The sequence below is a fragment of the Panthera leo genome, chromosome C2 (assembly GCF_018350215.1).
Source record: "Panthera leo isolate Ple1 chromosome C2, P.leo_Ple1_pat1.1, whole genome shotgun sequence".
In the NCBI taxonomy this organism is placed as follows: domain Eukaryota; kingdom Metazoa; phylum Chordata; class Mammalia; order Carnivora; family Felidae; genus Panthera; species Panthera leo.
The window spans coordinates 146,368,683-146,393,795 of NC_056687.1; the positions used below are offsets into that span (position 1 = coordinate 146,368,683).

Here is a 25,113-nt window from a genome sequence, read left to right on the forward strand (position 1 = left end):
ATGTGGAAGCAATTCCAGATATCAGCCTTTTATTGGAAGTCCTTGAGTCCTCACCACCATTGTTGTTCCCTGTGTGGTGGTAAACCAATCATGGTGTGCAAGCATTTTTGTAACTAATCTACAAAGAGATCATTGAGAGGAAACATTTAGACATCTTTATACAATTAGATACAGTAATTACCTGTCTGCCAAATCTAAAAATAAACAATGGAGATTTTATTTTTAAATTTTCATTTCATTTTTCTGGGAATTCATTTTTATTGTGTTTACAAAAATATGGGTTCATGGCGGTTGGGAAAGTAACAACAACAACAACAAAAACCTGATGCTTCCCAAAGAGAATGAGAAGTACCGTTCGAAAATATAAGTGGAAGATGTTTATTTTCAAATTATCAAAAGCACGTATTTCTTGCCAACGTTCGGTGATGTTACTGACCGAAAGTGTCTCATGTAGCCTGGCCCTTGTTGAGGTCACAATATGTATTTGCTATCACTTGGTAGGTTATAGTCATGTATTTTTTCTGGAATGTCCATGTCTCTTGACTGTTCACCCACAAATCTGTGTGATCATGGCCTCTGTACTCGTAAAAACTCTTGAGAATCTGTTTCCATATATGTATTTATTGAGATAAACCACATACATATTTACTGGGCTTAAAACATGTTACCGGTTAAACATTTTTCTCCTATCCTATCCTAATTTGTTTTAGACCCAAACAAAATCATTTTATACATAAGGAAGGTAAGGCCCCGAGAGATGACATTCCCTACGACCCCCATAAGGAAATTTCGCTCTGTACAACTGAAGGTTTTGCCCGCTAACCCTGTCACCTTGCGCTTGCCATAGAACTACGACATTTAATGGTAACCATATTAAATTGTTTTATTGATAAAGAACATCCTGTCTCAGCAAATTGTGGTTTCCTAATGATGGTGTTTTCCTCAGATTTTGCTTCATTTCATTAGAAAATATTACATTCATGGCTCAGAAAGCCTAGCTGAATTACTTCTAACTAGTTGTATGGTTGAAAGGACTCAAAAAGAGAGGTAAAAAGAACACCAGCCATTTGCTTTCAGGAACGGCTCAGAAATTGGCAAGAATTCAGACTACAAAGGGAAGAAATTCTCAGGAGCTTCATTTCAGTAACTGTACCTGGTATTAATGATCCGCCTAGGTGTTGTTTAAACATGCACGGTCAATACATTATGCAAACAACACCCTGGCCAACGACAGAGGGCTTTCACGCACGCTGCATTTAAGACGCAAAGTCATGGTTAATTCATGGCCAAGGATAGAACTAATGTGAGCAGTAAATAAAGTCAGGCCCTAAGGGTCAGCAGATCAAGGATGATGTCGCTACACTGGCAGCAAGGACATAAGCTTGCACCTCTTTATGCGTTCGGCTTCTGAACCCAGGCCAAGACTTAGCACAGTGTGGACAGTCAATGTTTGTGGTATGAATGAATGAATGCCAGGGCCGCTAAAAAGGATTGCAGAGAGTTCTTAACGTTGTCCTCATTGTTTTCACTTTTACATTTCTTCTTCTATTTCATTAAGGTGATTAAAGAGGAGGGTGAGAAGGAATCTCATGGGAGCAATCTAAATAATAATCTGTGTCATGGAAAAGGAATTGAAGTCCAGAGACACAAAATTACTTGGCCAAGACTACATCACTTTGTAAAGACTTCACAGACAAATAAAATTTAGAGAGGTTTTCTCACATTTTGGTAGTATCCTTTCAAAAGCCACACTCATTATCCTAAGCATATATCCAGACTATGGAAGATTTCCGAATTTACTCTATCTTTAAAACCAAGACTAGGAAGCTTTGCTTTGTAACTCTACATATCAAATTCCAAGGATATGGGAAATACAATTCATGCGTGACCCATCTCCAAAGAGCTCACAGACTTTCCTGCTGGGGTACCCCATTCTCGCCCTTCTCTGACCCTAAAAAATTCCCCAATGAGAACGGATTGTGAGTGGGTGGGAAGAGGAAAGGCTCCCTGGCTCCTATTTTCAATCTGTCTAATGAAGGATAGTTTCTTGAAATTCCTTTTAACCAAAGACCACAACTTTTATTCCATAAAAATACTTCAAATGCAAACAACCCTGGAAGACAAAAAACCAAAACTGTTGACTTAGAGTCACTCTAAGGGGTAAATAGCTTATCAGATCTTTTCCAAAGAGTAGGTTCTCACAGCTACAGACTCCATGGAGAGAAAAGGGTACCGGGGGAAAAGCAAAACAAATGTTGACTAATTTACATTTTTTTTTTGCTGGAGGCTGCCCTGTCTCTGAATTTAGTGGAGTCTCTACCAGCTCAATTTCCAGGGATTTGTTCTGAACACTTGCGACTCCAGCACCAGTGCCATTTCTGGGACTCACTACCTGAGTTTTCCTTTCTCCTCTGCCAGCTTGCTTCATGCTCCCAGAAGTCACTCCCGCAAATGCAATTCTGGCTCTTTCACCATCTGTCTCAATGAAGGGGTATCCTTTCTGGATGGGATAAAAATATTTAACAAAAATCTTTTCAGGTAACTGTAACCCAACTGACTACTAAAGGAGTCAGGCTTTCACTGAAACGGGTGGTTTTAGTGGTCACTGGTGGGTCGCACTGGCAGTTGGCTCTAAAATGGATACCTTCAGCAGGAGGCTTATCAGAGAGTATTCTCAGAACCATCAGCCCGGAGGGGTCAAGGGGAACAGGGTTGGGCGGAGAAAGAAGCTGAGCTATAATGGAGTTATAGCAAAGGTCTCAGTCGATCTGATTCAATCTCCAGACCTTCAGAATTGCCCCGAATTCAGGCAGGAGATCCACTTCACTCATAACCCAGCCTTGACCAGTCATTGAATGAAGCCTGTGCCTGAGAAGGATGTACTATGTTGGGGAGATCTTGGGCAAGGCGGTGCTCTTCAGCTGAGGGAAAGTCCCAAAGAGACATATCAACTGAGGGCCGTCAGCAATCGGCATTCACAGCAGCTGAGGAAGTAAGTGCTTCTGTTCTGGAGGGGGATCTTTGTGGGGAGCCATGGCATCCGCTACAATAAGTCACCGTCCCTTTAAGTACATGCTTTGACCCAAGGCTCAGCAAAATGGAAAACCGGTCATTGTTTTTTTTAGAAATTTTACCAAGATTCGTTCTTTTCGGCAAGTTATGTCACTCCCAGTAGTGTCGTCCATGGTGTTTGAGTTACCAGTTCAACGCACCGGGATCAATCTGCATTTGGAATTGTCATGTTGATAACACCTCAACGCAAGCATCTGCCTGCTTCACTCTAAGTGTGGTCAGACCCACAAATTAAAATGTTTGAAATGCATATTATCATAAATTACTTTTCTGTTCTTCCTCCTTTATATTTCAGTTAAAAATATGTGCATGAGTAATAATATTCATATAAATTTTGTTTCAGGACAGCAAAGGAAGCATTCTATTTGATATGAAAGGAGAGAATTAGATTTGAAAAAGCAATTTAGGATGAGAACTTGCCCTAGAGTAATTTTCAGCCCTGGCTACCCATTAAAATCATCTATGAAGCTGCAAAACATCCTGATGTCCGGGCCGTACCCCAGAGCAATTAAATCAGAACCTCCAGAGGCAAAACCCAGGCATATCATTATCTTTGAAACTCCCCAAAGAATTGCAATGTACAGATAAGGTTAAAAACTCTGCGCCCTAGCACAGTGGTTCTCAGGTTTGAGGTGTTTCACAATCACCTAGAGAGCTCCTTAAACTACAAATTGCTGGACTCCACCTCCAGAGTTTCCGATCCAATAGCTCTGGGACGGGGTTGATAATTTGCATTTCTTTTTTTTTTTTTAAATTTTTTTCAACGTTTTTTATTTATTTTTGGGACAGAGAGAGACAGAGCATGAACGGGGAGGGGCAAAGAGAGAGGGAGGCACAGAATCGGAAACAGGCTCCAGGCTCCGAGCCATCAGCCCAGAGCCTGACGCGGGGCTCGAACTCACGGACTGCGAGATCGTGACCTGGCTGAAGTCGGACGCTTAACCGTCTACGCCACCCAGGCGCCCCGATAATTTGCATTTCTAATCAGTCCCTGGGTGATGCGAAAGCTGCTAGTTCTAGGACCACACTTTGAGAAACAGGGTTCTGCAGGCTTGGTCTGTCTGACCAGAGTTCCCACCACATTTCGGAACTCCCCTCCACCTTCTCCCTGGTCCCCCGCCCTTCCCCCCTCCACTAAACATGTTACAAAATCTTTAAAAATGTCCCTTTATCAGCGTTTGGGAAGACGCTTTCTCACCCTCTACACAGTTATTTCCTAATCCTACATATCTCCGTTTCCATGAGCAGCATCCACTAGCCGTAAGGTCGGATGACCTCCAACTTCTTCCATTAGTTTTTCATCTCCTTTTGTCTTGAATTTCTCTATGATTATAGGTGTGATTCTCCAGATTACCAGACTAGGACTAGAAACATTCCTTTGAAACGGCAAGCTAATTGCTTCTATTTCACACTTCACTCGCAACATCTACGCTGTTGGAAAGCCCATGCACTCACCTGTGTCTTTTCACATTTGCTATTTTTTATCCCGAGTTGGGCCAGCTGCAGCGGTCCTTCTCTACTGCACAGCATTTTGCTGCCAGGACCTAGAAATGCATCACATTTGGCATGGCTCACATCAAGCAACGTCAGTAAATGACACAAAGGCGGGCAGCAGGGATTTGGCTATAATCTTTTCTAAGTTCCCCTTAAAATCAGAATATTTCACAGGTGGATTTAAAATAAGATTTATTTAATTCCTGCCGCCTTGCAATCCTTTCAATAGGAGAGTTTCTAAAACTTGCATTAAGACTTGTGAAAGAAAGAAAGAAAGAAAGAAAGAAAGAAAGAAAGAAAGAATCCAAAATGGAGCCACTTGTGCTAAGACCCAAGTCAGCAAACCAAGACTTAATACCTAACCTAACTGTAGTTTCAGCCTCTCCCAGGAATGTTACCTTCCACCAGTTTATCTGGAATTACCTGGTCAGCATTAGTGAGGTAATCTGCCTGAGAGACCCCCGCCCCCCAGCTTCCTCCAAAGGAAGGGGAGCTTGCCACAAAGGATCCATTCTTTGTCTCACCCCTTTCTGCCTATAAAAGTCTTCCATTTTGTATACATTTTTGGAGCCCCTTTCTATCTGCTAGGTGGGATTCATAAATTGTTGAATAAAACTAAAAAGATCTTTACATTTTATTCAGTTGAATTTTATTTTGTAACCAATTCATACCCTCCACTCCAAACACTAAATCTGAAAAAGCAGTTTGGAGGTTCAGATAACAACTAAGCTTCTTCCTTAAGAAAGCCTGAAGAAAAAGGAAACCAAAAAAGCCCTCATTTTCTCTAGTAAAAGAAAAATATTCACACAATTTTTCAGTTTGGCTAAGATTAATAACTCATAATCTGAAGATATTGGCTTCTGTTGAAGTGAATATCAAGATTTATTGACCTGCGGAGTAAATATTAACAGAGGTGAAACTGAGGTTAATAACAAACCTCAAGGGATAATACATCTTTATATTTGCTGAAGTAAAAAGTCAGCCCATATATTGCTCATACATACATTCAAAAACCTCTTTAACCAAAAAGCTCTGGAAATCTCTTTGCTGTGACAGGTTGCTTAAATATATGACCAAATTTCCATTTGTATTAACATTCTTTGGGTATGGAGGCAGCCAGAAAAGCAAAACATTAATCACTTCCTCCGAGGATCATCAGTAACCAATCAAAGGGCAGCCACTTATTTACATATTAGATCTGATTGGAAGAAACTGATCCTAACTAGCATCTCATTCTCTTCAATCTTGCTAATGCAGGCAGTATGTTGATCTAACCGGCACTAATATTTGGTCACCTGATAAGCCCATCTTTCCCCTTGCATACAAAATAAAAATAATCCAAACTCCTCATTTCATACAAATCCAAATAAGTATGCTTATTGTCAACAACAAATTTTGTTGACAAAATAAACTGTTTGTTAAAGAGGCATTTTTTTAACTGTATTTATTTTGAGAGAGAGAGAAAAAAAAATGCATGTGCAAGGAAGGAGCAGAGAGAGAGGCAGAGAAAGAGGGAAGAGAGAGAATCCCAAGCAGGTTCTGCACCACTGGGGCTTGAACCCACAAACCGGGAGATCATTACCTGAGCTGAAATCAAGAGTCTGACGCTTAACCGACTGAGCCACCCAGGCACCCCTGGTAAAAAGGTGTTTTTTTAATATAAGAAATATAATTTTACCTGCATAAAGAGATATTTCTGGGCTATGGTGTTAGAGGGCCAGTGTTGAATTCTGGCTTTATGACTTATTTGCTCTGTGACATTAGGCAAGTGACTCAACGAAATGAAATGAAATGAAATGAAATGAAATGAAATGAAATGAAATGAAATGAAAGATAAAAATAAATGAGGTAAGGACTTCCAGGGAAGATGGTGGTATAGAAGGACCCTTGGCTCATTCCTCCCATGGATTCAAATAGATAACATTCTCATCAGTGTAAATAACCCAGAAAATGACGCAGAGACTTGCAGAATAAACCCCACAACTAAATGTAGAGAAGTGGCCACACTGAAGAGAGCAGGAGGGGCAGAGATAGTGTCAGGAACTAAAGGGAATCAGAGGACCGCCCACAGGAGGGAGGGTGCTGCAGGCATGGGGAGGGGAAAGAAACAGACTTCCACACTGGGGAGCCTGCACAGGGAAGATGAATCTCTATAACATTTGGCTTTGAAAACCAGAGGGGCTGAACTTCATGAGTCCTTACAACCAGCAGGACTTAAAATCTGGAATTTAAAAAATTCAGCAGGCTCAGTTCTGGGAGAGCTGGGAGGGGGGGAAAAAAACCGAGTGTCTGCCCTTAAAGAGACGGCACAACAAATAGCCCATGAAGATACAGCATAGAAGCAGCAGTTTGAAAGGTGCCTGGGGCATATGAGAGGCAGTGTTACTTACTAATCTCAGTGTCCTAGAAGGACAGAAATCATGGGGAACTCCTCCAGGAACAAAGGAACTGGAAGGCACCATTTCCCTCCCCACCCCCCAGCGTAAACACCCTGCCACCTGCAGGACTCACTAAGTTTTTAGCACTGCTGTGCCCACCCCTCACCTCCACCGTGCTTCTGCCAATCCACCCCTTTGGACATCCGTCCAGGTGATGCAGGGCCCTTCTTGCAGAGGAATGAATGCACCCAAAGCTTGCTAGCCCCCCCCCGCATAACACCCTCTGCTGTGCTTCCCCAGACCCATCCAAATGGTGCCTCAGTCCAGGCACTGCAGGAGCCCTCCTGCAAAGGAACCAGGAATGGCAGTTCAAAACACAGCATCCCCCTGCCACTGTGCTTCTTGGGACCTGCCCCCTCCAATAGGCTCTTGGCCAGAGTTTATACAGGGTGGTGCTGCAGGCCCGGCAGTGTGCAAACAGCCCCCACAGTGGCCAGTACCACTCCAAAGTGACTCCTTCCCTGGAGAGAGGAAAAGTCCACCACCACCACACACACACACCGGTCAGAAGGAAGAACCAGCAGTGGCCTGGGTGCAGAAAACTGGTCTGACTGCAGGCCCTGCCCACCAAGGAAAGCTACTCAGGGGACAACACAGGGAAAGTACCTCCAGTTCCATGCTACCACATTTCAGTCAAACGCCTGGTCTGAATCAACTCAAGCCAAAAGCGTCCACTAACTGGCCCACTGACAACACAAGAAGCAAACGCTGCTCACCACAGGCAAAGAGAGCCAATGCAGATAACAGGACTGAAGGGAAAAGCAGCCCAGGGGCCGCAACAGGGTGCACACGTCATGCAAAGGAAACACTCCTGAGGTACTGGGTTCTGCTGAACAGGGAACACAGCACTGCAGGGCACTATAGGACCTCTTCCTCAAAGGCCATTATTTTCAAGGGCAGGAGATGGTAGCTATCTTGCCCAAAACACAGAAACAGACACAGAGAGTTAGACAAAATTAGGACACAGAGGAATATGTCCCAAATGAAAGAACAGACAAAACCACAGCAAGAGACCTGAGTGGAATGGAGAGAAGTAATATGCTTCATAGAAAATTTAAAGTAATGATCATAAAGATGCTCACTAAACTTGAGGAAAAAGGGGAGGACAGCAGTTAGACCCTCAACAAAGAGATAAGAAAGAACCAATCAGAGATGAAGAACACAATAAATGAAATTAAAAATGCACTCGGTGGAATAAATAATAGAGTAGATGAAGCAGAAGAATCAATCAGTGACCTGAAGGACAAAGTAATGGAAAGGTGAGCAGGTGAGAGAAAAAAAATATGCAAAATGAGAATACACTCAAGGAAATTAGCAATATCATCAGGTGTAATAATTTTTTTAAAAAACATTTATTCATTTTTGAGAGACAGGAGAGATACAGTGCAAGCAGGGAGGGGGAGAGAGAGGGAGACACAGAATCTGAAGCAGGCTCCAGACTGAGCTGTCAGCACAGAGCCCAACACAGGGCTCAAACCCATGAACCATGAAATTATGACTGGAGTCAAAGTCAGACACTTAATCAACTGAGCCACCCAAGCGCCCCACTCTCAAGTATAATAACATTCACATCATAGGAATCCCAAAAGAAGAAGAGAAAGACAAGGGGCAGAAAATTTATTTCAAGAAATAATAGCTGAAAACTTTCAGAATCTGGGGAAGGAAACAGAAATCCAGATCAAGAAGGCACAGAGATCTCCCAACAAAATCAACCCAAAAGGTCCACACCAAGATACATAGTAATTAAGATGCCAAAATGTAGTGATAAAGAGAGAATTTTAAAAGCAGCAAGAGAAAAGGAAGCAGTTACATACAAAGGAAACTCCATAAGGCCGTAAACTGATTTTTTAGCAGAAACTTTGCAGGCCAGAAGGGAATGGCATAAAATATTCAAAATGCTGAAAGGAAAAAAATCTGCAACCAAGAATACTCTATCCAGAAAGTCTACCACTCAGAATAGAAAGAAACATAAAGAATTTCCCAGACACACAAAATTTAGAGGAATTCATGACCACTAGACCAGCCTTACAAGAAATGTTAAAGGGGACTCTGACTGGAAAGGAAAGACCATAAGCAGGAGTAAGGAAAGGAAGCACTAAAGCAGTAAAAATAAGTATATTTGTAGAAACCAATCAAGAGGCTCTCAAAATATAAGGATATAAAGTATGACGCCATATACCTAAATTGTGGGCAGAAGAGGAGTAAAAGATGGGTTCAAATTTAAATGACCATCAACTAAATATAGACTGCTATATACAGAAAATGTTATATACAAACCAAATGGTAAACACAAATCAAAAACCAGTGATAGATATGCAAAAAATAAAGAGAAAATATCCAAGTATATCACTAAAGAAAGCCAACTAATCATCAGAAAAGAGAGCAAGAGAAGAAAAGAACAGAAAAAAACTACGAAACAAGCATAAAACAAGTAACAAAATGGAAATAAATACAGGCCTATCAATAATTACTTTGAATGTCCATGAATTAAATACTCCAATCAAAAGACATAGGGTGAAAGAATGGATAAAAAAATCAAGACCCATCTATATGCTGTCTACAAGAGATTCATTTCAGTCCTGAAGACACACGCAGATTGAAAGTGAAGGGATGGAAGAGCATTTATCACACAAATGGAAGTGAAAAGAAAGCCAGGTAGCAATACTTATACTGGACAAAATAGACTTTAAAACAAAGACCATAGCAAGAGACAAATGGCACTATATAATCATTAAGGGGACAATCCAACAAGAAGACATAACAATTGTAAATATTTATACACTCAACATGGAAGGACTTAAAGCAGTTAATAACAAACATAAAAAAAGTAATTGATGGTAATACAATAATAGTAGAGAATCTTAACATGGCACTTACATCGATGGATAGATCATCCAAACAGAAAATAAACAAGGAAACCGTAGCCTTGAATGACACATCGGACCAGGTGGATTTAACAGATATATTCAGAACATTCCATCCTAAAACAGCAGGATATAGGCACCTAGGTAGCTCAGTTGGTTAAGCAGCTGACTTTGACTCAGGTCATGATCTCACAGTTCATGATTTCAAGCCCTACATCAGGCTCTGTGCTGACAGCTCCGAGCCTGGGCCCTGCTTCAGATTCTGTGTCTCCCTCTCTCTTCCCCTCCCCTGCCCACACTCTGTCTCTCTCTTTCTCAAAAATAAACAAAGTTTAAAAAATTTTTTTTCTTAAACGCAGGATACACATTCTTTCAAGAACATATGGAACATTCTCCAGAATAAATCACATATTAGGCCATAAAACATGTCACAACAATCTTTAAAAATATAGAAGTCATTCCATGCATCTTTTCTGACCATAATATTATGAAATGAGAAATCAATCACAAGAAAAAATCTGGAAAGAGCACAGGTACATGGAGGTCAAATAACATGCTACTAAACAATGAATGGGTCAACCAAGAAATAAAAGAGGAAGTAAAAAAATACATGGAGACAAATGAAAATGAAAACATAACAGTCCAAAATCTTTGGGATGCAGCAAAAGCCGTTCTAAGAGGGAAGTTTATCGCAATACAGTTCTACCTCAAGAAGCAAGAAAAATGTCAAATAAACAACCTAACCTTACACTCAAAGGAGCTAGAAAAAGAAGAACAAACAAAGCAAAAACCAATAGAACAAAGGAAATAATAAAGATTAGAGAAGAGACAAATGAAATAAAAACTAAAAAATCAACAGAACTGATCAATGAAACCAGGATCTGGTACTTTGAAAGATCAACAAAATTGGTAAACCTTCAGCAAGAACCATCAAAAAAGAAGAGAGAGATGATTCAAATCAACAAAATCAGAAATGAAAGAAGAGAAATAACCAACACTGAAGAAATACAAAGAATACAAGAAAATATTATGAAAAATTACATGCCAACAAATTGGACAACCTAGAAGAAATGTATAAATTCCTAGAAACATATAACCTCCCAAAATTGAGCCAGGAAGAAATAGAAAATTTGAATAGACTGATTACCAGTGATGAAATTGAATCAGTAATCAAAAAATTCTAACAAACAAAAGTCCACAACCAAATGCCTTTACAGGTGAATTCTACCAAACATTTATTTTAGTTTTTTATTTTTTTAAATTCTACCACACATTTAAAAAAAGTTAATACTATTCTTCCCAAGCTATTTCAAAAAATAGAAGAGGAAGAAAACCTTCCAAATTTATTCTATGAGGTCTGCATTACTCTGATGCCAAAACCAGATAAAGACACTACAAAAAAAGAGAACTACATACAGGCCAATATCTCTGATGAACACAGATGCAAAAGTCCTCAACGAAGTATAGCAAACCAAATTCAACAATACATTAAAAAAAAATCATTCACCATGATCAAGAGGGATTCATTCCCAGGATGCAAGAGTTGTTGAATACTTGTAAATCAATCAATGTGATACATCACATGAACAAGAGAAAGGATAAAAGCCATACGACCATTTCAATAGATGCAGAAAAAGCATTTGATGCAGTACAACATCCATTCATGGTAAAACCCTCAAAAAAGTGAGTTTGGAAGGAACATGTCTCAACATAATAAAGGCCATATATGAAAAATCCACAGTGAACATCATACTCAATTGTGAAAAACTGAGAGTTTTCCCCCGGAGATCAGGAATAAGACAAGGATGTCCACTGTCACCACTTTTACTCAACATAGTACTGGAAGTCTTAGCCACAGAAATCAGGCAAGAAAAAGAAATAAAAGACATGCAAATCAGTAAAGAAGAAGTTAAACTTACATTATTTGCAGGTGAATTGATACTATATATAGAAAACCCTAAAGACTCTACTACAAAACTACTAGAACTGACAAATGATTTCGGTAAGTTAGCAGACTACACAATCAATGTACAGAAACCCATTTCATTTCTATACACTAATAAAGAAGCAAAAGAAAGAAAGAGAAAGAGAAAGAGAGAAAGAGAAAAAGAAAGAAAGAAAGAAAGAAAGAAAGAAAGAAAGAAAGAAAGAAAGGAAGAAAGAAATTTAAAAAGCAATCCCATTTACAATTGCACCACAAACAAGAAAATACCTAGGAATAAACCTAACCAAGGAGGTGAAAGACCTGTACTCTGAAAACTATAAAACATTGATGAAAGAAATTGAAGACAGTACAAATGGAAAGATATTCCATGCCAATGGATTGAAAGAACAAATATTGTTAAAATACCCATACTACCCAAAGCAATCTACAGATTTAGTATAATCCCTATCCAAATACCAAGAGCATTTTTCACAGAACTAGAATAATTCTAACATTTGTATGGAACCACAAAAGACCCTGATTAGCCACAACAATCTTTCCTTTTTTTTTTTTTTAAGTTTATTAATTTTAAGAGAGAGAGAGCATGAGTGGGAAAGGGGCAGAGAGAGAGGGAGAGAAAATCCCAAGCAGGCTCCACACTGTCAGCATGGAGCCCAACACAGGGCTCAAACTCATGAACTGTGAGATGATAATCTGAGTGAAAATCAAGAGTCAGACGCTTAACCGACTGAGCCACCCAGGTGCCCCCAAAACAATCTTGAAAAAGAAAAACAAGGCTGGAGGTTTCAAGTTATACCATGAAACTGAAGTGTTCAAAACAGTATGGACGTATAGACATACAGATCAATAGGACAGAAAACTCAGAAACAAACCTATGAGTATATGGCCAATTAATCTTCAACAAAAGAGGCAAGAATATGCAATGGGAAAAACAAATCTTCAACAAATCATATTGAGAAAGCTGGATAGCTATACACAAAAGAATGAAACTGGACTGTTTTCTTACACCATACACACAAATAAACTCAAAATGAATTAAAGACCTAAATGTGAGACCTGTAACCATAAAAATACTAGAAGAGAGCACAAGCAAAAATTTCTCCAACATATGGGGCACCTGGTGGCTCAGTCGGTTAAGTGTCCGACTTCGGCTTAGGTCATGATCTCATGTTCTGTGAGTTTGAGCCCTACATCAGGCTTTGTGCTGATGGCTTAGAGCCTGCTTTGGATTCCGTGTCTGCCCCTCCCCTGCTCACGCTCTGTCTCTCTTGCTCTTGAAAATAAATAAACATTTAAAAAATTTAAAAAAATTAAAAAATTTCTCCAACATAGACGATGGCAACATTTTTCTAGATGTGTCTCCTGAGGCAAGGAAAATAAAAGCAAAACTAAACTATTGGGACTGCATCGAAATAAAAATCTTCTGCACAGCGAAGGAAACAATCAACAAAACTAAAAGACAACCTACTGAATAGGAGAAGATATTTGCAAATGACATATCGGATAAAGAGTTAATATCCATGGGGCGCCTGGGTGACCCATTTGGTTAAGCTTCTGGCTCTTGATTTCAGCTCAGGTCATGATCGCATGGTCATGACATGGAGCCCACATCAGGCTCCACACTCAGGGTGGAGCCTGCTTAAGATTCTCTCTCTCCCTTTCACTCTGCCATCACATGCTCTCTCTTTTCTCTCTCTCTCTCTCTCTCTCAAAATAATAGTCTGTTTATGAAGAAAAGAGTTAGTATCCAAAATATTTAAAGAACTCATACAACTCAATACCCAAAACACAAATAATCCATTTAAAAATGGGCAGAAGACATGAACAGACATCTTTCCAAAGAAGACCTACAGAAGGCCAACAGACACATGAAAAGATGCTGACCACCGCTCGTTATCAGGGAAACGCAAATAAAAACTACAGTGAGATAACACCTCCCACCTGTCAGAATGGCTAAAATCAAAAACACACGAAACAACAGGTGTTGGCGAGGATATGGAGGAAGAGGAACCCTCATGCACAGTTGGTGGGATTGCAAACTGGTGCAGCCTGTGGAAAACAGTATGGAGTTACTTCAAAATATTAAGAATAGAACTACCCTACAATCCAGTAATTATGCTAGTAAGTAGTTACGCAAAGAATACAAAACACTAATTGAAAGGGATATATGCACCCTTGCATTTATCGCAGCCTTATTTAGCCAAATTATGGAAGCAGCCTGAGTCCATCAATAGGTGAGTGGACAAAGAAGATGAGGTATATATATATATATATATACAATGGAATATTGCTGAACCATAAAAAAGAATGAAATCTGGGGCACCTGTGTGGCTCCGTTGGTTAAGTGTCCAACTCTTGATTTGGGCTCGGGTCATGATCTCGTGGTTCGTGGGATGGAGCCCCACATGAGGCTCTGTGCTGACAGTGCAGAGCCTCCTTGGCATTCTATCTTCTCCCTCTCTCTCTGCCCTTCCCTCCTTCTCTTTCTCTAAAATAAAGAAATAAACTTAAAAAAAAAGAATGAAATCTTGCCATTCGCAACAACACGGATGGAGCTAGAGAGGATTACGCTAAGCAAAATAAGGCAGTCAGAGAAAGACAAATACCATATGATTTCACTCATATGTCGAATTCAAGACACAAAATAAATGAGCAAAGGAAAAAAAGAGAGAGAGAGAGAGAGAGAGAGAGACAGATCAAGAAACAGACTCTTAACTATAGACACCAAATCAATGGTTACCAGAGGGAAGGTGGGTGGGGGGTGAGTGAAATACGTGAAGGGGATTAAGAGTACACTTATGATGAGCGCTGAGTTACGTATAGAATTGTCAAATTACTATATTGTATATCTGAAACTAATATAACACTGTATGTTAACTACAATGGAATTAAATTTTCAAAACTCAATTAAAAATAAGTGAATAAATAAAGAGAATTGATATGAAATCATAATTGTAAATGAAGTAAAACAAAGATAATAATAGCACCTACTTTTTAAAGTTGTTGGCAAGATTAAATGAGTTAGGACACGTATATAGTGCCTTAAAATATATGCATAGAATGTATCACATATAAATGTGTGTTGTGACAAAGCAAGTTCCAGGGAAAAAAGAACTTCAGGGTCATTTGGCCCAAAGTCTTAAACCTTTTAATGCATGCGATCTAGCTTGTTTGTTTGTTTGTTTTTTGGTTTAGCCTGATCTATTGAGAATACTCAGTGTTGCTACCATTGAGACTTGTTTCAATTCAGTTGCCAACATATAAAATTCAGGAAAATTCCATGCATAATAATCAGAATTTACAGCTTTGACAAAACCTCGGGAGACACGCCTGTACTGGACTCATTCTCAGAGGCCAACAATCAACTGTGCTGAGGGGCAGGTGCCTGCTGTGGAAAGGGCAGGGGCCCCTGCCCGCTGTTGTCCATTTGCCACAGTCCCCACCGCTCTCTATTACTCCCCATCCTGAGGCTAAGTGTCAACTGGCAGGTATTATCCCATTAACACCACAGGCTACTCCTGTAGTAGGATAAAACCGAAAGAAAATTGTATCCTCACACCAGAGACTTTTTCCAAAATGGAAAACCAAACCAAAGAGCCATGTGTTTTAAGGAAAATGTCATCCAGACATATTTTCTCGAACATTAAGAGGATTTCTGGGTTTACTATGCCAACAAAGCGTGTCTGTAGCAAAAGAATACAACTTAATCTGCCATTAGGAAAACCAACCATGAGAAGAAGCGTGGCTAGCGTGTGGAAAGGATGCTGAGGGAAGGCTTAACGATCTGTAAAAAGAGCCTGAAATTTCAACAGTTGTTTCCGGGAGCGTGAGGAAAATAAGTGGTGATGCTGTGATAGGCAGTCATGTACACTTTTTGCATTCACTACCTGTCCTGCCCAGGCAGCTCCTTGCGTGTCTGTCCTTTGACCCAAGCCAAATGCGCCATCGTACACATGGAGGAGCAGATGCCAGGGAAGTGTAGAGATGTGACTAATCGTAGCATGCTAATGAGAGGCGGAAATAAGACTGGAACCTGGTCCCTTGGCTCCACTCCACATCTTTTCTATGATTCAAGTCCAAATGTAAATGGCTTCCACTGTGACTTCATAAAGACAGTGTGAATACACACCTCCCTGTGACTCGAATTTCCACTTTCTCCTCCTCTCAGGAGACTATGGGGAAAGGGATTTAAGTAAATGCGAGGGTTCGCTCTCCAGTGAGAAAACACTAACTGCGGTCCTAGAATTGTAATTGTCCAGAGTGTTCAAGAGATGGAATAAAACATTCGATCCGCTGGTTTCTGGATGAACAAACTATATAAATGAGGTTAATGCCCCTCTAAGCCTTAATTACCAAAATGAAAATCTTAAGAGCAAAAATATAAAACAAACAAGCAGTAAGGATACATTTGGTGACACGATATCTCATCAGTTGCCAGAAAGTTCTCCATTTTCATACCTTAATGCAATAGAAACAGTCTTTTTTTCTTTTGAAGAAAATGTAGCATCGTTTTACTTAACTTTTGCCAAGTCTCTGATTGACCCTAATTTATTATATTGTTTCATTTTCTACAATCCCATGAGCCCACTGGTCAGATACCTTCGGAAAGACTCCAAGATACATGCCTGAAACTACAAAAATAAGAGCTGGGACCAAAACACAAACAAACAAAAAAAAACTAGCCCTCCCATACAGACAGTCATGCAATTTATTAACTTCAAAGGCTCCACTATCAATATCTACAATTATTTACTCCAAATGCTTTTTGTTTTCTATGCCTTTGCTCTCCCTCCTTCAGCCAATGGCTTTCCCCAAAGAGGACAAGAAAATTCTTCTCCCATTGCTTATTTTATTTTTGGTGAGGTGAGTTTTTTTTCTTTTGTTTTAAGATAGTACCTGATCTTTTTCTTCAGTATTGCTCTCTTCCCAGGTCCCCTGCTCCCATTCAAGGTAATGGAGCTTTGAGAATTGCCTCAAGGGAGAAATCTAATGCCTCAAGGTGGAAATCCCTTAGATGGTGAAAACCAGTTTTTCAGACTTTGGTTTCCAAAATTCTAAACTTTGTTAGTCAAACACTAAGAGAGTTTAAGGAAAAGTACTGAAGAGAGGGAGACTGTCTTGAGAGAATTAAGTAAGGGACAAGATGTGACGTGAGGACTTTAAGATCCCCCAGAAAAAGACGTTCTGCATCTTCTGGGAGAGATCAAGACAAAACCCCAGGGAGGAGGTATGAGGAAAGTCAGGGCAGGTAAGATTCCAGGCTTTCCTCAGAATTCCATGTTATTCATCTGAGACCTCCAGGCAGAGAGGACTGTGAGTTCAAGAGAAAAGGACACCCCGGCCCTCCCGAGTGTAGACTGATGTCCGAGATGCATCTTCATAGGTAGACCATCCCCACTCACTCCCAGTGCCTTGGCCCTAAGCAGCCTACATGGGATTACAACCCCTAGCACAGGTTAGAACTTTGGAGAAGCCAATGGGAACTTCCAAATGGACTGAAGAGAAGGGAGGGATAGTCAAAATGCAAATAAAATTGTGAGGCTTTTATATTGTTTTTTTTTTCTTGCATATGTAGTTTGTGAACTCATTTAAGGACAACCCTCAAGCACCAGAATTATTCTGACTTAAAAATAAAGTGAACAGCTCTATTGGTTTTCAGTTATGAGCTTAACTCCCTTTCAACATCTCTGAAATCCCCTTACTAAAACCTGTCTTTCCACCAGTGACTCAGGCATCCAAACCAGAAACAAGGGTTTCCCTTTGCTTCTTTGGTTTCCTTTACTCTCCAACCCACCTATCGCTACCCTCTCCTTTTCCTTCATCTGTGTGGCTGCCAAGTCCTTCAGATTTTGGCCCTTAAGTTTTGCTCTGGCTTATCCTCTCGTGATGCTAATTTTATATGTCAACTTGACTGGGCTAAGGGATGCCCACATAGGTAGTGAGACATTTCTCTGTGTGTCCGTAAGGGGGTTGCTGGAAGACATTAGCGTTTGAACCAGTAGGCTAAGAATGTCCTCCCTCACCTATGTGGGCAGGCATCATGCAATCCCTAAGAGCCCAGATAAACAAAGGGCAGAGAAAGGGTGAATTCTCTCCCTCTTTTCTTCAGCTTGAGTGGCAAATTTCACCGACCCTCTGATATACAGTTCCTGCCTTCCTCTTTCTCCAGCTTGCAGACATTAGGCTGATCACTGGACTTCTTGGCCTCTGTGACCACATGAACCAGCCAATTCCTCTCTTTTATCTCCCTCTGTCTCTGTCTCTCCCTCTCCCTCTGTTCCTTGGAAGGATTAAGGGATTGCTCCTGGAAGATATACCTTATTGACTAGCTAACGCCCCAGTTGAATTGATACCCATGCCTGCCCAGAAAAGAACTCAGATTTAAAGGGCTGGATGAAGGAAGAGCAAAAGGAAATTGGAAAGTGACATAAGGTTATTTGCAGTAGCAAAAAAAAAAAAAAAATACAAACAACATAGGGTCATGGATTGTGTAGGTGATGACAGAAAGGGAGAGAAATTGGCATTTATTGACCTTTTTGACCACCCAGCCAGGTAAGTGCTGTATCCCTTAAGTATATTGACTTCTTTTAATATCTCTAAAGTTCTCCTGAAGTAGATATTATTGTCCCCTCTAAATGAGGACACTGAAGCTGAGTGAACATAAGATACCCTGGTTTGAAGAGCTGAGGAGAGAGGGAACTTGAACCTAGGTCTGTGTGACTTTAACGCTGACGTCCTTGTTGCTTCTAAAGATATAGAAGAGAAATTCCTGCTTTTTCCTCAGTTCTTCCTGGGGACAGAGAAAGGGAATGGAGGTTTAGTCACCATCTCCTGACTACTATAATGATAATAGTATCAAATACAGCCTTTAAAGTATAGTCTGCATTGTTGTAAATGCTCTAGATACACTCATTTTATCCACATCACCCTCCTGCGAGGGAAATCTTGTCATGTTCCTCCCCATTTTACAGATAAGCAAACAAGGCACAGAGAGTTTACAGACACGCCCAACACCATGCAGCTAGTAAGGAGCAGATCTGGGATTCAAAACCACACACGGCTACTGGATGGATACCTTTAGTTATTCTGCCTCAGTTTCCCCCCCCCCCCCCCCCATGGGACACAGAAAGACCAACAGGGCTTGGAAGAAAAGAAATCCAGATTTCTCCTAGCCACTCCAAGGGTTTTCTCTGCAACTGTATGAAGACAAGGTTTGTATCAGTACCCCATTACGCGGGTGACCTTCAAAGACCTTCAACTCAAGGCTAAATTTTACCCTGGAAGAAAGCTACAAGTCATGCCGTTTTAAGTTAAGCTCTTATTTCCTACAGATAAAATGGGATACATTAGGTCCTATTTCTGGAAAACCATTTGATTCCACAAAAATACACAAATCACAACAAATCCACGAAAGGAGCAAAAATGTAAGCTTTTATAAACACTTCCTATATTAAAAAACACTTAATGCAAGTTTGGTTGCTGCATGTACTAGCCTCCTTGAAGTTTGTTAAAATACAAATCAATGAAGTTTGGATTGAAGATAAATTATTTTTCCTAGCAGATTTCCCCCTAGCAAGCACAGGCATATGTCACTGCTCTAGGCATCTCAGACTTGAATTCAAAATTAGAGTGATTTGTCTCAAAAATTTTATTCCAAGCCAGTGCGAATGAATGGAAAATTTTTGCATAGTAAAAGCTGGAAGAGAGACCGTTTCCATGATGTCATTTCTTCAATGATCTCTTGTTCTTCTATGGCAGTAGGTCTGTTGACAATGACCTTTGCCTGATCTGTCAGTATTGCTAATCGTTACAGTCATTATTGATTACCCTCTTGGTTTTGCTATTTTGGTGTTCGTATATGTGTTACTAAAAATTCAGGCATTTTCACTGATGTAACAACCATTGTTTTGGAATTTAAATAAATCTGGAAATTATTTGCATATTGATGGCATATTTAAAGAGCTCTCTGCTGCATTCAAATTTCATATCGAACAAAGCTTTCTTGTTGAGAAAGCATTTTTCTAAAGCTCCAGAATCCTCCAGAAGAGGAGGAAAATGACAATTGATAAAGTAAAGCTTCATTCACAAGAATAATTCTTATCTAGTTCAAAGGCTTTCTGAACAAGAGGGATATAAATCTGACAGTTTTGAAACTGGAACAGGTAACTCTGCTTTGGAGTATCACAAGTACAAGATAAAACCAAAGAAGACATAGATAAACCTGAAATGCTTTCTTTGAGACAAAAAAATACTGCACTTTCTCTCCCTCTCTCTATGTTCCTCTCTCTCTTTCTCTATCTCTCCACCTTCCCTCTCTCTCTGCCCCTTCCCTGCTCACACTCTCGCTCTCTCAAAATAACTCTAAAACTCTAAAAATCACTTTATGAATCCTGCGCACGATTTTAAAAGATAGTAAGAATGCCAGTATTATGCAAATTAATTGCCAAAATTAATCAACCAGCAAAAATCAGAAAAACTTTATCAGTACAAATTGTTGAGTTTTTAAGATAAGCGATCATGGTGATGTTATGCTTACAAATAAAGCTGCTGTCATTTGTATGTCACTTAGAATTAGACTCACACTATCTCTTTAGAACCATTTCCCAATTTAAAATGCACCAGAATCACCTGAGGATCTTGACCTTCAAGTTCTGCTTCAATAGGTCTGGGTTGGAGCTCTGGAATTTGCACTTTATAACAAACTCCCAGGTGATGCTGGTACCGGTCCAGGGATCACACGTTGAGTAGCAAGGTTCTTTTGGTCTACACCACATCCTACCATGTGTGTTCGGTCATTCCCAAACGAATGCCTGTGATCACTACCAAGTAGGATCGTTTTAATGCCTGTGATTTGAATGAATGGAAGGTGGGTGCTGGGAGCTGGTCGGTAGGAGAGGTGGGATGATGATGGCCTTGGAGACTGTCAGAGGGTTAGATTTATGTGGAAGAAAACTCGAAGTCACACGTTCCCGTGAAGAAGGATCCAGGAAGCATCCTGGTCATATGTGTACAATGCGTTGAAGCAGAGGAAACTGGTCCAGACTGTTTCCAGTCCTCTTTCAATCAATGGCGTCAAAAAACCATGAAGGTAGAGCCAGCAGTATCTTCCTGGGATGGCTTGCCTGCCCCTCTAGTCCCGGAACTTGTGCTCACTGCCTGCTTCGCCATCTCTTCCTCTAGGGAGCTGCTTCTGACTGTGCCCGGCCGGATCAGGCGACTGTTCTGCGTGCCTGTGTGGCCTCTGTGCCGCCCCTTTCAAGGCACTGACCCACTGCATCCAACCGTCCGGTCACCTTCCATCTCCCTTTCGAACCCAGTGCCCTCTGAGGGCAGGGACTACTCATGCCTGTCTGCTGTGTATCTGGCACATCGCAGACTGACTGTCCAGCCTCCGGGGGACACTGATCGCTAACTATTTGTTCAGTAAATGAGACTTAAGCAAGTCTCTCCTCTGAATGTTTTTTTTTCCCGCTGTTCAATTAGGGGATGATCTGGACCAGACTGAACCAGCCACTGTGCTCCTGCAGCTGCCCAGCTGGTTTTCCTTTTTGCTTTGACCTCTATGTCGAAACAGGGGGTTTTAAGGCTTTCCCTCCACCCAAGACTCTACTTAATCCACCCTGGCTCACACTGGGCTCTCTGATTCAGTGCAGGTCTTGTTCCTGGATTAGGGGGCAGATTCTACGCAAGTGATGACAGCAGATAATCTCCTACCTTTTCATTGTCTTCATTACGCATTTTGCTCAGGTGGTGCTCAGGTTGCCGAAGGGAATGTGGCTTGGTGTAAGGCAGCAAGGGGAGGTGAGGAAGTCAGGAACCTTCCTGGGCAGTGGCAGGCACTCTGGTCCCTGAGTTTCCCAGTAGAGACAGTCTGCAGCAACATGGCGATGCTCATAATCCCTCAGGTGCGCCATTAACTCCAGAGTCCCAACTCACTTGCTGCACCCTCCCAAGCAGAGCCCAGGGCTCCTTGCAGCTTTCGCTGTGTTCAGTCAGTGGCAAGGGCAGGAGGTTCACCTAGCATAAGGAGTAGCCCCTATACGCAGAACCACCTGATAGTCATGGTCAACATTACTAAATTAAATCATTAGTGTTGTAATGAGATATGGGGCACAAACCCCACTCAGTGGCCTTTCAGATTGCCAATGGCTCACCCTCCAACCTGTGGGCCTTCCTCATGCCCATCCTCTTGCCCCAACCAGCAGGAGTCAAAATTCCAAATGTCCTCTCATGGGCAAATGCACCCTGCACAGGTTCCCATTTCGTGGGACAGAGCTACGGCCTCCTATCAAAGAATGTGCAGACACATTCTCTGGGCCTCTCAGTGCTCTAAGAGAGTATTTTAAATGAACCCTAATTATTATACTTTCATTTTGGGGTGCCTGCGTGGTTGAGTCAGTTAAGTATCCAACTGTCGATTTTGGCTCAGGTCATGATCTCAGGGCCATGAAACCGAGCCCTGCGTACAGCTCTGTGCTGACATTGGGGAGCCTGCCTGGGATTCTGTCTCTCTCCCTCTCTCTCTATGCCCCTCCCCCACTCACTCTTTTCTGCGTGTGTGTGTGTGTGTGTGTGTGTGCGCGCGTGTGTGCTCGCCTGCACACGCACGTGGGCACTCTCACTCTCAAAAAAATTTAATTAAACAATATTACACTTTCATTTCAATGAAACTGTGTATGTTACAGATGATTTGCTTCCTGAGGATGGCTACAGCATTTAAGTGCCTGTGTTTGCATTTTGGTTTATCATCACAGCGGTGCCAAGATGAATGCCTTTCATTATTGCGAGCTAAGAACAATAGTAGAGACCAAGTATATGTAAACGCTAAATAATTCCTTCCTGCCCAATGAAGGTTAGAGAACCTCATGACCTCTACAAATTAGGGTTTGCAGAAGTTCTATTACAGAGGAATGGTGAGAAGTTGGTCGTTCAACACAGCATCTTGTAACATAGGCTGTGTGGAGCAGGGCAGACAATCTGGGAATGCACAGTCTCTATTTATCTTGAAATGGGAACTTAGTTTCGGCAAAACACTATCACCCATCACACTGAATTTATGTTGCTTGGATTCTTAATGGTCTTAGACTTTTTAAATTTTAATTTGTAATTTGTTATGATTTCATGCCTTTTTAATAAATGTGAGCATAAGAAGTTTATTGAAACTTTTAGGTTTATGTATATTTAAGTAGTTATTAAAAACAATTTAAGCCGGTGTTGGAAACTAAGAAAACTTTCCCCTCTTAGGAGAGCGTCCGTATGTTAGTTGAACTTGAGAAACAATGAACATCCTATTTAGAGAACCTCCTCTTTAAACTCTCTGTTCCAAGTAAATTTAGTCAAAGCAGCATGAAGAGGAACATAGCTGACTTCAAATGAAGGCATTATCTGTAACAGATACCATTGGTGCCTTTTTTATTATACCAGTGCACCTGCCCCAGCTGGAGTGAATGATAGCTGCTAATGGCTCATAGCTACCCCCTCCTCTGGAGAATTGCCCTCAGACAAAAGAGAGCCCATATGAAAGATTTTGCCTTTCTCTCCCAACTGGGGACACCCCACAAACATTAACTGGCTGACTTGTAGGTACAAAAGTCCAGTCCTCTTGCCTCAAGATGGGCTCAACTCTGTGAGACACTTCACACTCCAGAGCTCTCTGTGGGATCAAAGACATCAGACTCCAGATGAGACCACATCCTTGCTTATCATCTTTTATTCTTTCTCTTGCTTCTTTTACTCTTTGTCCACTGAGGGCACAACCTCAACACACAGCCAAGCTCCTGTCTCAGTCTCTTGTTTCTAGAAACCCACACCTAAGATACCCTTCCAATCCATAAGAAATGCACTTGGCACAAATATGAGGTCTGCTGTTTGAGCACACATGAACTTCCTGTGAAAATTCTTTTTCCTTCTCTCCTTATTACCATGAATAGGAGACATATATCTTATTCTTGAAAACATGAGATTGAATAACCAAAGAACTCTGGCAGATTTAATTTGGAGGTTTTTGACTCATAGTTTGTGTGAAAATACCCAAACCAAAATGATTCTTTTTACATATTTCTAAATTTTAATTTTCAGGATCCAATTATATGAAACTTTTTTTTTCTGATCTGAGAACTCAGCATCTCCCCAGGCACTCACTGCTATAGCTGACTAACCACCTCTGGACCCTGGAACAAATATACCTGCAACAAGTTAACTATCTTTATCCACAGTAATAACTTCTCTCTATTTGGTAGAAGCAACTTAAGTCTCCCAAGTATGGAAAATGGAGTCTTTGATTATCGACCTCTCCTATATGTGTCATTTTATGAAGCTTATAGAACTAGACATTTTTATGCTTCCTGTCATTCTACAGCATCCCCACTCACCCCCCTGCCCTGGCTTAGAAGAAAAAAGAAACTCATGCCAATTAATCAGCAATACTGATCAGCCATTGAACATTTACTAAATATCAACTACTACATAAACAACTTTATGACTATTACCTTATTTTAACTCTCACAAGTGCCCTGTGAGGTGAATATTATCTCCATTCTACAGGTAAATAATCTGAGACCTGGAGGGATTAAGTAAGGTGTCTAAGCTCACATGACTAGTAATGACCTCTGGTCTTTTCAGTCTATGCCTTACTTTCTTCATGCTGGGACAAATCCTGTGAAAATGTTTGGTTTTTAGCCAAGATTTCACATGGCCCAGCATTACCTAGAGCCAATAATCTGTGAATCAAACGCTCACTTCTGATGATGGTTCCTTGTTACTGTAGCAAATTATCTACAAATTTTCTTTCTGTCTCTCCAGTTGTACATAAGAGAGGGTATTACCCCATTTATAATATGTATCCTTCACTAGAATGTTAATTTGCTTAACACAGAAACAAACCCACAATAATAATAAAACAATAATTACTGAAGTTTGGTTATGGGCATATCAGGGTTTATTCTACTATTCTGTGTATTTGTGTGTGTGTTTGAAAATGTCTATAATTTAATAAAACACTACCAAAAAAAATACTTAGAATGTCTTCTCAACCAATGTAGTTTATTTACTACAGAAAAGGAATTAATGTGTTTGCCATATAAGCATTCTTACATTATGGCTCTATGTCTCTTTTTAAGATTTAATTTTAGTAATCTCTGCACCCAACGTGGGGCTCGAACTCATGACCCTGAGATCTAGAGTTGCGTGCTCTACTGACTGAGCCAGCCAGGCACCCCAATGGCTCCATCTAAATACAAGCTAACATTAAAAAAAAAAAATCCACGTATCAGCAGAATTTGTACTTGGGTCTGAGGTACAG

The 25,113-nt window shown here is 40.7% G+C and overlaps 1 protein-coding gene across 1 annotated transcript in view; it reads right to left on the minus strand.

Moving 5' to 3' along the window:
- Nucleotides 1-25,113, minus strand: part of GADL1 (glutamate decarboxylase like 1) — a 279,311-nt gene that overhangs the window by 222,795 nt on the left and 31,403 nt on the right. Inside the window, exons 3-4 of the mRNA XM_042955688.1 lie at nt 18,483-18,603; nt 4,528-4,616 (exon numbers count right to left, since the gene is read on the minus strand). The gene's annotated coding sequence lies outside the window, so the exon portion shown is untranslated. The remainder of the gene's footprint in view (nt 1-4,527; nt 4,617-18,482; nt 18,604-25,113) is intronic.